This window comes from Bos indicus, chromosome 7 (assembly GCF_029378745.1).
Source record: "Bos indicus isolate NIAB-ARS_2022 breed Sahiwal x Tharparkar chromosome 7, NIAB-ARS_B.indTharparkar_mat_pri_1.0, whole genome shotgun sequence".
NCBI lineage: Eukaryota > Metazoa > Chordata > Mammalia > Artiodactyla > Bovidae > Bos > Bos indicus.
Window position 1 is genome coordinate 93,847,121 of NC_091766.1, and position 13,804 is coordinate 93,860,924.

The 13,804-nt window shown below is 41.8% G+C and overlaps 1 protein-coding gene and 1 non-coding gene across 14 annotated transcripts in view; one reads left to right on the top strand and one right to left on the bottom strand.

Annotated features, from left to right (window-relative positions):
- The window catches only part of MCTP1 (multiple C2 and transmembrane domain containing 1), a 564,579-nt gene that overhangs the window by 58,369 nt on the left and 492,406 nt on the right, over nt 1-13,804 (bottom strand). The gene's annotated exons all lie outside the window — the stretch shown is intronic.
- On the top strand, nt 337-408 carry TRNAS-GGA (transfer RNA serine (anticodon GGA)). Its single transcript has one exon. It is a non-coding gene; the product is annotated as a tRNA-Ser (tRNA).

Sequence of the window (13,804 nt, forward strand, 5' to 3'; positions counted from 1 at the left end):
CGTAGCCCTGGCTGAGCCTTCATAGTTCCTGGACGGTCTCTTTACCTTGTGTTGACCGGCCATCACATTCCTCCTAAGTGTTCTTTCTAGTCTTCTTCCTTTTTCCAGAACCTTCCATCCCAACTCTCAACTTGTAACAGCTGACTATTTCTCCCACTTTCTTGAGAGAACTGAGATCACATGTGCTTCCCCAGTCCTCACCCTTTCACTCAGGAGCTCCCCTGTGGAACTTCATCCCTTCTTCCTTGCACCCATATCCATCACCTCTTGACCCTTTTCTCTTCTATCTCTAGAATTCCAGCTTTTCCAGTGTTTCCTTCTAAAATATGGAGGGTTTCCCTGGTGGCTCAGAGGTTAAAGCATCTGCCTGGAATGCAGGAGACCCGGGTTCGATCCCTGGGTCGGGAAGATCCCCTGGAGAAGGCAATGGCAACCACTGGAGTTGGCTCCAGTACTCTTGCCTGGAGAATCCCATGGATGGAAGAGCCTGGTGGGCTACAGTCCATGGGGTCACAAAGAGTTGGACACAACTGAGCAACTTCACTTTCTTTCTTTCTTTCTTTCTTTCTTTCTCCACTACTTAAGCAAACCCCAAGTTCTCACCAACTTTGTTAAGTTCCTGTCCTTCCTCCTGTTATCCTTTCAGAGTCAAACTATTCTGAAGGGCAGTTCATACAAGCTGCTGCCAATATGCCCTCAGCTTTCTGCTCCCACCACTCTAGGGAGACTATGAGCACCAAGGTCATGACTAACATAACCACCAATGTGCATGACTCTTTTTTCTCAGTTCTCGCCTTCCATGAGCATTTGCCGTATTTAATTCAAGTAGCATGTTTCTCACAACTCCTGGATTCCATGACAAGGATCCTCCGGCTCCCCTCCTAACACTCATTGTTTCCACACATGCACACAAAATGGAAGAGGGGAAAAGATGAGTGTCAGATGAGGAGAACAAGTGCAAAGTGCATCAGTATATTTTCCAAAGTGGAGCTCAATATTGGCTCACGAGTCAACTGGCTAGGGTGGGAATAGTAGATTCCAGCTGGGACTTAAATGACGGGCCGGTCCTAAACAAGCAAGAAGGGCGTTTCATGTAGATAGCAAGGCAGAGCATGCCAAGAGAATCTAAGCAGAAGGTACAAAATCAAGAGTAGTACAACCACAGAATCTACAGAACTTTTATTACAGATTAGACACAGAGAGCCACCAAAGATAACTCGAGTTTTTGGGTCTTCAAGGGCAAAATAATTACGCTTCGGGTAGAAATCCACAGACTACAAAAGGAAGCTATTTTTAGAGGAAGAATACAAGTTCAGATTGACAAACACTGAGTTTGGGGTCAAAATGGAACAACTTTCAATGTCTTAGAAAGAGGCAGCAGACTTGGGACAAAAGGCAAAACCAAAGATTTTAGCTCCTTGAGGGAGTTAGGTCTCATTTCTCTTTGCATCCCTCAGAGCACTTAGCATGATGCTTTGAACACTCCAAGAACATAATACTTGTTACATGGACAAATGAGTAAATGAATGGAAGTAAAAATTTTGTCATTATCTTCTCTGTTGTTTAGTCAGTAAGTCGTGTCTGACTCCTTGTGACCCCGTGGCCTGCAGCCTGTGAGGCTCCTCCGTCCATGGGATTTTCCCGGCACGCATATGGGAGTGGGTTGCCATTTCCTTCTCCTATCTTCCCTGGGGTGATAGTTAACACTGTGGGCATAGATCAGTTCTCTAAGGAAGAACAAAATCAGGAGTATCCCAAACTGGAGATAGAAGACACAAATTGAAGAGTTTGAGTGAACAGAAAACCACACGTGCATGGGGAAATAGAAGGGGGATACTAAATGGTGGTTGAAAGGGCACTGGGATAAATGCACTCAAAAAGCGGAAGCCCAAATGAGGTTATCAATGTCTTCAGGGAACTAGTTTAGTCAAGTGTTACAGATGGAAGCCACAAAGGAAAGAAAGAACACTGAACTAAAGAGGGGAGTAAATGGAGGCCTGAGATGAAAGGTGAATGAAGGGGTGGATTTTTTTCTTAAAATGTGCACAGAGTGAACCTTTGTCAAAGATTTGCAAATAATGAAGTGCACTCATACATGAATATGTGAATGAATGAACTGAATGAATCATTCATATTAAATGTGAAAAGTACATCTGGATTGCTTTTTCTTTATCAGAAAGATTTCACCTTCATTTCTATGCTATGAGTGTGCAAACAGATACGAATGGACTCACAGGTGACAAAGTTGGTCAAACCCTGTAAGATAAAAGCTGATCTCTTTCTAACATCTTCCTCTTTTTCCTGTTGTTATGGGGAGAAGACTCACACAGAAAGTTGGATCACTGTGCATGAGGCTGTGGGAAGGGGATTATTTATGAGTAAATATAAGGAATTTTGATTTTTGTATCAGTTGTTTTAGTATAAACTATAACCTCTCCAAGTGGCTCCCATCTGGATAGTTTCTTTTATTAAAACTAATTGTTTTGTATGTTTGGAAAATGCACAATTTTATCTTCATGGAGAAAGGTCTGTATAATGTCTTTATACCATAAAAAGCAAACATGACTTACAGAAACAGAAAAAAACACCTGAAATCAATAAGCATCTATTTACTTTTCCCCATCTAAATGAGAAACAGATATCAAGAAAATATTTTAGCTCTGGGTTTGCCTTTTATAATGCTATGAAATTCATGCTGAGTGGAGAAAACTCATGCCTGATACAACTTATAGTACATTTCAAGGTGAATTACTAAATCCTCAAAACCTGACCTTCTAATGAAGGCACTGATGCAAGCAGAGTTGGTGAAGAAAACTACAAAGATATAAAAATGCATAGATATATGACCAGCTAGGGACAAATTTTGATGGAATTATCACCATATCTCTCCAGACAAGGCATATCTATCAAACATGCCTACCCTAAGCTTTGATTCCATTAATTCCCCGAGAAAAGACATCAGGTAGAGTTCTGGATACCAGGTGTGTAAACACTAAGAGATTCTGATATTACGATATCTTTCACATAGAAACCCGAACACAACCCAACCAGATGCAGAAGCGAGTTTCCGCTGGGAATGCTACCTACCCTTTTACTACTGGTATCATTATTTAAACGTTTAATGTAGGAGAAACTGAAGGCCAAAAAAGAACACGCCTGCACTTAATTTCAAGTGACAGCTAATACAGTGCATTAAAGGTGTAATACTATACACATGGTAGTTATATATAAATAGCAACGTTAAAAGGGGTTACAACATCCCTAAGACATCCTAAGTCTAAAACACTTAAAAAGCACATTCGCAGTACAACTTATCTTAAATTATTTTAATTGGTTTCAAGAAGACTTCAGATTAGTAATGGGCTTTGACTTTTCCTGATTATAAAAGAGAAATACAGATGAATGCTTTTTAGGCAGCCTGATATCATTCCCAGGTAGACTACCACATAACCTGTGTTACTTAAATGCCATTAACCAGCAACGAATGTAATTTTCACATAAGTGTTTTATGTAAATTTTGTTTGCCTAAAGTTGTTAGTTCTCTTAATAAATATAGCTTATGCAAAATGTCTTTTTTTTTTTTTTTTGGTTCTTTCCTTGCATTCATTATACAGGAACTTTTTCAAAGAGAAAGAGGGGAGAAAAAGGCAGATTGACAGAACTTAAATACTTAGGAACCATTTTACCATAGAGGGTCTTTTTTTTTTTTTAATAGTATGAAAAATAATCCAGTTACAGTCTTTAGCTCGATTACTTACAAATAAATTATCTGAAAAAAAAATCAAGTAAATCTGTCAGTTGTGGAAGTTTATTTTTCCATGTGTTATCTAGAGATAAGCCAGCCTGTACTATTAGATTTCCACTGGCATAATTGTGCATGAATTCTGATCTGATTTGGTATTACATGGTGCAAAAGGTGACACATTTTCTCTAATATACCCCATTAGAAAGGAAAGAAATTGCCAAAGTATGAAATCTGAGGACCTTGATTCAGAAACTATGTGACTTTGAGGTCAACTCAGTGGAAGAAAAGAACTTGTTCAACTACCCCAGGCACTGAAGGTTGTGACAAGCAAATCTAATACCCAGCGTAGTTACTCTTGTTGGATAATCAATAAAATCTTACATTATCAGACTGCAACAGCTGTATATTCGTTTATCTTATTGCCTTGTATGTCTCCAACATATTCAAGTGTGGAATCACAGAGAATACAGATGCTGTTCCCATTTCTAAATCATTGCTGATCAGAAGACTCAGCTAAGATACCAGAACTGAGAAACAGCACGCATGTGTATAACATGCTGAATATATATTTTATGTAAGGCTACCTCACTACAACAGAGAAATGTTAGCTCCAAGGATCTTGGAAAAGAGTTCTGACCGAGTTACTCAGAGTTCTTACAACACAAGTTTTAGAGATATAAGTGATCTTTGAAATCCTATGAGAAATGACCTTGAACAAATTAGTAAAATACCAGATGTGATCTGTTGGCAATTTCAAATTACATTTTCTAAAAAGTAGAAACCCTTATGTTTTAAGAAGGAAATGTTGTGCAACCTCTTTTCCTCACTTGACTTTTTCTTTTTGGCAGCCAGTCAGAGTAAGTAAAGCCTGACTTCCAGAACACAGGACTGGCATTCTGTCTTCCTTTGGTAGAGGACAATGAATGTCCATTACAACTTAAATAGGAATTTTAAAAGGATTCTTACAACTTCCTTCCTACTCAGCAACCCGCCCCCCCCCCCCACCCCTGACCCCCAATTAGTTTCAAAGGAAAGCTTAGGTAGAAGATGAAATTTTTGGACTGCATTCTTATCTCTGGACAAAGCAAAAGAAGAGATATTTAGGGAGCCCTTTGAGATTTCAGTGGAGAAGTCAAGAATGACAATTTAGTCAGTTCTTTGTTGCTTCTCATTTCATAAATCAAACACAAAAAGTGAAATAAAAAGAAATATTAATAGCATGATAAAATTTAGATATACCTGGAAAATTGAAAGTGCTGGTTTAATTTTTTTTTTTTTTGCTAGTTTAATTTTTGAAATAACCTAATCCAGCACTAATTGTAGATAAGCCTTAGACCGTCTCCTGGTAACAGGCTTCATATTCCTAAAGGCAACAGGACATCTATTTGAAGCTTGTGCTCTTGAAAATTGTGGCTGATTTATTTTGAAAATGGCCACACAACACATCTTATCCCTTAGGTTCTTATGCAATATGACCTTGACACTCCTGTTGAAGAGGTAGAATCAAATTCACCTTCTCCTTGAATCTGGGCTGACTTTACAGACTAGCTTGATGCATACAACAGAAGTGACATTCTTGTACTTCCAACACCTGGATCTCTTGAAACAATCAATTTTGAATTTTTCTCTCTCAGAACCAAGCTGCCACGTTAGGAGAAAGCTGCAACAACCTCTAGTCACCTGACTGAGCCATGAAGATGACCACAGACATGGCTGGAACCACATGAGAAATTCAGCAAGAAGAGCCCAGCTGAGCCCAGTTAGTCCACTGCATGGTGAAGACATGGAAAATTATTGCTTTAGGGTGCTAAGTTTTTTTTTTTTTTTAAGGGGGAGGGTGTGAGGTAAGGCTGTTATGCAGAAAAGGGGAGGCTTTGAGGCAACAGACTAGAGTTTGAAGTTTGGTTGTTTCACTTCTTTTGTGACCTTTAGTGAGTTACTTTATGTCTCAGAGGTTTTGGTTTTCATCGAAAAATACTGACAATAGTAGCTGCTTCTCAACTGACCCATATTCTTCCAGCATCATACTCTCTTAGTGACTCTTAGAGTAAGGCCAGAATAAGCATGGTTGCTCTATACATTTTTGCTCGGAACCAACTTTTGAGGCATTAAAAATCTTTGGTTTCCCTTCACATTCATGTTCTTTGCTTCCACATTGGATCTGGGCTTCCCGATTGGAAGGACAATGAATGAGTAAAAGACATTGTTGCCATCACTTTTCCAAAGCTCGGTCTGCTTTCTCAAGACCTAGCATGCCGAAGAGGGCTGGACAGGCCCATAGGACACTTTCCCTGTGTATTCTGGAGCAAACAGGCTCTGGCTGTGCAGAATCGCATTCCAAGCGGCCTGGTTGTCGTCTCTAGGTGGGTCAGCAGGCTGAGGCAAAACATGACCAGGAAGGAAAACAAATGAGATAATTTATTTCCTCATCTCCATTTCTTCCTCATCCCGCAAGCTACCTAATTCCTAGTCTTAGCTTCCTCTCTATTAGACAAGTAAACTGGTTTTTAGGCTCAACTACTTTTCTAATTTGGGCACATTATCTGGTTTCTAATCTTAGCTGTTTCCTCATCACGATAATGGTACTTGCTCAGCCAATACACAGTCATAGAGAAATTAACTAACAGAAGGAAGGGGAAGTACTCTGAAACGCTGAAGTGCTCCACAGATGTCAGGATGCCGCAGGTAGGCAGCTCCCAGTTATCTAAAACATTCCCTTACTCTGTTGTTGTTCCGTCACTAAGCTATGTCCACCTCTTTGCGACCCATGGACTGCAGCACGCCAGGCTTCCCTGTCCTTCACTGTCTCCCGGAGTTTGCTAAAACTCAGGTCCATTGAGTCGGTGATGCCATCCAACCATCTCATCCTTGGTCACCCCCTTCTCTCCTCTCGGCCTCAATCTTTCCCAAACCCAGGGTCTTTTCCAAAGAGCTGGCTCTTCGCATCAGGTCTTACTCCAGCCACATAAATTTTTTCAATAATCATATTACAGAGACAGATAAATATATTTCTCAAATTTCTGTCTATTGTCATTATTACCATGTAGGTACAAGATTGCCATTATTTTACTGCTGGGGCTACTGTGGAACCTTCCAGCTCCCCTCCCTTCAAGCCTCATCTCCTTCTTATGCCATCCTCTGCCCTCTTGCCAAAGTTTCCTTCATAAAGCACAAATTTCAAGATGACAGTTTCTTATTTTAGAACTGCCTTTGATTCTTCATTGCTTGGAGAATAGACTTCAAATTCCTTAGATGATGGCAAAAAACAGAGAGTGAAAAAGTTGGCATAAAACAACATTCATAAAACTAAGATCATGGCATCCAGGCTCATCACTTCATGGCAAGTAGAAAGGGAAAAAGTGGAACGAGTGACAGATTTTATTTTCTTGGGTTCCAAAATCACTGTGGATGGTGACTGCAGTCATGAAATTTAAAGACTTTTGCTCCTTGGAAGGAAATCCATGACAAATCTAGATAGCATATAAAAAAGCAGAGACATCACTTGGCCAACAAAAGTCCATATAGTCAAAGCTCTGGTTTTTCCAGTAGTCATGTACGGATGTGAGAGTTGGACCATAAAGAAGGCTGAGCACCAAGAACTGATGCTTTTGAACTGTGGTGTTAGAGAAGACTCTTGAGAGTTCCTTGGACTGCAAAGAGATCAACCCAGTCAACCCTAAAGGAAATTAACCCTGAAAATTCATTGGAAGGACTGATGCTGAAGCTCCAATACTTTGGTCACCTGATGCAAAGAGCTGACACATTGGAAAATACTCTGATACTGGGAAAGATTGAGAGCAGGAGGAGAAGGGGGTGACAGGGGATGAGATGGTTGGATGGTATCACCGACTCAATGGACATGAGTTTGAGCAAACTCTGGTAGGCAGGGAAGGACAGGGAAGTCTGGAGTGCTGCAGTTCAGGGGGTTGCAAAGAGTCAGACACAATTCAAAACTGAATAACACAAGCTTTTGCAACCCTAAATTTCCCTGACCAGCGTCACTTTCCTCCACTTTGGCTCCTATGGCTTCATACACTACTTGACTTTACACACCACACATCCTCTTATATCCTTCAAGACCCACACCCAATGCCATTTCTTCTGTGCAACATTTGCTGACAGTCCTATGAATATGGTCATCCTCCTGTTTTGCCCACCCAGATTCTGTTCACAACTTTGCTATGACATTTTTCTCACTGTATTACAACTATTAGCTTATATCACCAAGGGTCCCATCAGACGATGACTCCTGAAAGGCCTGAACTGTGTCATATTTATCTTTGTCTACCTAATGACTTGTCCTTCAATATATGTTTATGGTAAATAAAAAAGCATCAGTTTTCAATATGAGAGACACAAGAACAAATTAGTTCATCCTATATCTGAGATTGGGCTTCAAAGGGCAGGGCTAGGTTTCTGGATTTGGGAAGTAAATAACATTTTAACGCTTCCTTTCTGAGACTTTGCTTTTTAGATAAGATGAAGACACTGATTCACATAGAGGATATGGCATGGAATGCTGTAGCTATCAGCCTGGACTAAATCATTTGTTTGCAGTGAAAAAAAGACCTCAAAATCAGATACCTATAAAAACAAAGGTTTATTTTTTGCTCAAAATCATGATCATATGGGCTGGCTCCATGTCATCTTTACTCCAGAATTCAGGCTGAAGGGGCTTCCCTGATGGCTCAGATGGTAAAGAATCTGCCCGTAAGGCCAGAGACCCTGGTTTGATCCCTGGGTCAGGAAGATCCTCTGCAGGAGGGCATGGCAACCCAATCTAGTATTCTTGCCTGGAGAATCCCATGGACAGAGGAGCCCGGTGGGCTACAGTCCATGGGGTCTCAAAGAGTCAGACATGACTGAGCAACCAATACACACACCCCATGTCATCTTTACTCCAGAATTCAGGCTGAAGGAAGCCCTTCTGCATGGAAAGTTCCAGTTGCAAAGAGAGAGGGCAGGGGCAAAAGACAGCTCCTGAGCCTTCTTGTTGGGAAGTGGCATGGGTCAGCCAAAGAGAGGTCCATGGCCCAGCCTAAGATCAGTCGGCAGGAAAGTGCAGAATAGAAGGCATTTTGCCATCGACGCTATAGGAGGTAAAGAGACAGCTGGCATCGTCCCTACCATGTTACGGCCTCTAGAACGGTTTTCTATTGACAGGAATCGAAGAAGACTCACCCTGCTAGCGTGATTATAGCCATAGGCATATACCTTTGTCTACTTTGAGTTTGGCTACAGCTGGAAAATTGCAAAGAAAAAAAGTACCATGTAACTTTTATATCTATTAATTGTATATTAATTATGGAGTGTGGGGTAACACAAAAGGGGCAGTATTTCTTGTGTGACAAGATTCCGGCCCATGGAAGCACTGAAGCGACAAAACTGAAGGAGTACCTAAAGCTGCCTGCTCTAAAAATCTATTCGACATTGTGGATCTTTTTCTTTATATAAAAATATCTTGATTTTTACAAACAGGAACTTTACCTGGCTTTGGATATTCCCCAAGACAAAAAGACTCGTGTTCAAACGTTGTTTTGAGTTCATCATAAGACCAAGAAAAATAACCCACTCCCTGGACACTGAAATATTTTGGTTAAGCAACATGTTTCTTGAGGTTGTGTTCTCATCAAATGCCGTTGCCACAGAAGAATTTCTGACCTCTCTTTAATATTTCCCTTTTTTGCATATATTAATAACTTAATGAAAATATATACCTGTATTTCCATAGCCAACTTCTGTTGGCAAGTTATTACAATCAAGGAAGAATTCCTACATTGCGAACTCCTTATAGAACCTGCAGAGTCAATGTCTTTAATATGGTGAAGGATTTCTTTGCCAAACAAACTTTCAGGCGGAATAAAGATCTTGGCACCCTGCGCTCAGATGGAGCATCTGTGACGCTTGGCAACACATCTGGTTCTGCTGCTTTGGTGAAGAAACACGCTCCTCATCTCAACATGCAGTGGTGTCAGCCCATGTCAACGGCTCTGCCAGCGATCACGAAAAAACTGTGTCTATTTCTATGAACGTTATCAACCTCCTGAGAGCCAGGGCTGACACACTGCTATTTTAAGAAGTTTTGTCAAGAAATGAGAGTAGAAGAGTCAGTTCAGTGCTGCAAAACAGAAGTTAACTAGCTTTCCAGAGGACCTGTCTTCAAATGTTTGGTTGACCTTCAAATGCAAGTTCCACATTTTTTTTTTTTTTGAGGCCAAGGAAATCCAACTATTAGAATAACACAACAGGAAAGAGTCCAGTCATAGTTCACTTTCAGTTCGGTTCAGTTGCTCAGTCGTGTCTGACTCTCTGCGACCCCATGGACTGCAGCATGCCAGGCTTCCCTGTCCATTACCAACTCCTAGAGTTTACTCAAACTCCACTGAGTCCAATGGACAAACTCCAAATGTCCATCGAGTCAGTGATGCCATCTAACTATCTCATCCTCTGTCGTACTTGATGGATATTCTTGCCAAGTTACCTAGGTCAATCTTTTCATTTAAATTTTTTTCAGCTCAGTTGCCACTCTGGAAGGGCATGTGGGAGGCAATATGTGTGTGTCTACTTGCTAGGTCGCTCAGGTGAGTCTGACTTGGCAACCTCGCAGACTGTAGCCCTCCAAGGCTCCTCTGTCCATGGGATTTCCTAGGCAAGGATACTTGAGTAGGTTCCCACTTCCTTCTTCAGAGGATCTTCCCAACCCAGGGATCAAACCTGTGTCTCTTGCGTCTCCTGCATTGGCAGGTGGATTCTTTAACACTGCAATGTGGGAGACAGCTACCCAAGGAGTTCAAGGCTGGAGAAGGGCTTCCGCAAGCTGGAATGAGTAACAAAGCTTTCCAATTTGTTTACAGGTAGAAACCGACAGGCAGCTGGAGTCCTTAGATAACCCTTTCAAAGCTAATCCTGCCTCGGATGAACTTAATATGCAACCATGAATATTTGATCCTTAAAAAAAAAAATGACAAAGCATTAATGATGCAGACTTTTCAAAGCATGAACTCAACAAGAATTTTGGAGAACTCTAGGAATTTCACTGTGTCTAACCCTCATCTAATAAAGCCACGGCAGCTCCCATTTTATTTGTTACTGTTTTCTTCTGCCAAGTGAGTATTTCAAGCACTTATTGCCATGAAACTGAAAAGTCATAGTCAAACAGATGTCAAAAATAACAAGCCTATTGCTGTGTCAAAAAAAACCACTCCATAATTTCAATATCAAAGCCAAACATCAGCATTCTCGTAGAATTTTACTTCTGAGCTGAATTAAACTTTATTTTTACTTGAAAAATTTACATATATCTCAGGTGTTTGAGGAAAATAGGCATTAATGTCAAGAGAAATGTGGTGAGAGCAACAGAGATAAGACTTTAGAAAGATAATTTATAGTCTCTGGAAAATAATGCAATTTCCGTTGCAAAAAAAAATGGCACAAAAAGTTATTTATATATGTGTTTATGTGTTTTCTTCTGGGGAGAAAATCCACAGCTGTCTTCAGATTCTGAAAGGGTTTGTGACCTAAATAAGGCTAGTACCCTGTGTCCCCATGCTTTGTAGAATGAAACATTTTAAGAAATAGAATGAATGCTGTGAGGAAGTGGATTTCATCTGTTGAAAAATGAAGTTAACTATGCTTTGGTGCTCTACTCACCAATGAATAATAATAATAATACTTTCCTAAATAGGAAAGTAACCCACTGCACTAGAGATGGGTTCTAACTCACACTCGATTTGCACAAGCTTTCTGAAACAAAATTAAGGCAATTTGAATAAAAATATTTGTTTTGTTAGATTCTGCTTTTAGTTTCCACATTAAATGAAAAATCATATAGCCATATTTATATAGCACAGTAGGACTAAGATAATAAGGAAAAATTAGGAGCTCAGATTTAGGGCTTTGAAATGCAGTATTTTTCTTTCTTTCTTTCTTTTTTTTTTTTTTGGAGAAGTATAGAAAATGAAGTTTAAAGTGTTTAGTTCCTATTGGTGCTGTAACAAATTTTCTTAAACCTAGTGGCTTAAACAATGTAAGCTTATTATCTTACAATTCTGCAGTTCACAAGTTGAAATGGGTCTCACTGGGCTAAAATCAGGATGTGGGCAAGGCCACATTTCTTTCTGGAGTGTCTAGGGGTCTTTCTAGTTTCTAAACGCTGCCCACATTCCTTGGGTTATGGCCCCTTCCTCCACCTTCACAGCCAGTACAGCTGCTTGCCTCCCTGCCCCGCCCCACCCCACCGCACTCCCACTCGCTGTATGCTTTATTCAAGCCAGTGCTCCGGCCTCGACTGTGTGTTCCCACGGTGGTGTGTCTTCTGTGGCTGCTGCTTCAGGTGCTTCTCCATGGTCTTCAGAACTCCCTGTGCTTGTTGAGCCTGGGGTTTAGGGCATGTACTTTCTTGGGCAGCAGATCCTGGGGCTGATGGAACTTCCTGAGGTTTTCTTCCTGAGTCTGGTTAATGAAGGTGAGAATAAGGGCAATGTACTCATGGAGAGTGCAGATCTTGGAGAGCTCGGACCACATGTCACCTGTCACTTTGGCGATGTACAGCTGGGAGAACTCCCGCTTCAGGTGGTCCGGATGATTCAGCAGCTCTTCCTTCTTGTTGGGAAGGTTCTGAGCATTGGTTTTGGCCATAGTTGCACAAGTGGCTGCCAGCTGCTACCCACTCTGAGGGTCTCTTCCACTTTTCAGGACACTTGTGTTGGGCCCACTCGGATAATCCAGGATTAGCTCCCTATTGCAAAGTGAGCTGATTGGCAACCTTCATTCCATTACCACTTAATGCCTCTTTACAATGTAGCGTAACATATTCTCAGGTTCTAGGGAGTAGCAGGGACTTCTTGGGGGGCTATTATTCTGCCTACCACACAGCCCCTCAGCTGGTATGATGGGAAAGAGTAAAGAGAATAGTGAGAAGAAAAGGAAACAGGTGTAAATAGCCCCTTGCTAGCTTGGATGGTATGTTTCCTGATTGTGCTACTAAAGACCATCCCTGAGATCATTTGCATCTATACTCTGATTTTTTTTTCTCCTGGAAAACATTAAGGAAGGGTAAAGATGCCATATTGGAAACCTGAGTGTTTAGCCCTGGCTCTACCACTGACTGTCTACATCACCTTTGGCGATTCACTTAACTTTGCATTAGAAGCATATTTTCCTCTTTAAAACTAGGAGAGGCAGGGAGAGGATGCACTGGGATGTGCTGAGTGTCAGGGGCTCAAAGGAAGGGAGCTCTCATGAAATTCCAGGGGTTCCGGCAGCCTGCAAGGCAGTCCTGGGATGAGAAATGCCTGGGTGCTCCTGGTGCTAGAGGGCCCTCATCCCAGACTCCTGCTAAGGACTCTGGTCCATGCCCTCTATCAAACAAAGCTCAGGCATCATGAACACCTCCCCTGATGCCCTGGCCAGGGTCACCTTGGCATAGAGCCTGGCTCCAGGGGCCAGCCGGATGTGCTGGATGGACTCTGACCCAAGGGCTGTGCAAAGAGGCAGCCCCTGAGAAGGCCCACGGGGTGGGGGGTGTCAGTGAAACACACGTGCACAGGCAGAAAGCCTCCTACCTTCCAGGAGACAGACAGCTCCGGGGCAGCAAGGCAGCCTTCTTTCACCTGTCCTGGGTATCCTCCAGTTTCCATCTTGCTATGATTCTAGATGGAAGGAGAGCCTGTTCCTACTGACTCGAGGTCACGGGTCTATCTGCTCAGTGGGTCCAGGCACCAACAGGAAGAATGGGCTCTTTCTCACTTATTGCTGATTTTATTCTTATTGCTCTTCTCCTAGGAGGAAGCAACAAGGGTAAAGAGCTCATTGGGCTCTCTGCATTCCTAACCATCCCTCATAGCAGAGGTGAATCAGATAATAAGGAACTGGAGCATGTTCGTGTGTGTGTGTGTGTGTGTGTGCATGCATACACGTGCATGTGTGCACTCAGTCGTGCTTGATTCTTTGCGACCCCATGGACTGTAGCCCGCCAGGCTCCTCTGTCCATGGAATTCTCCAGGCAAGAATACTGGAGTGGGTTGCCATTTCCTCCTTCAGGAGATCTTCCTGACCCAG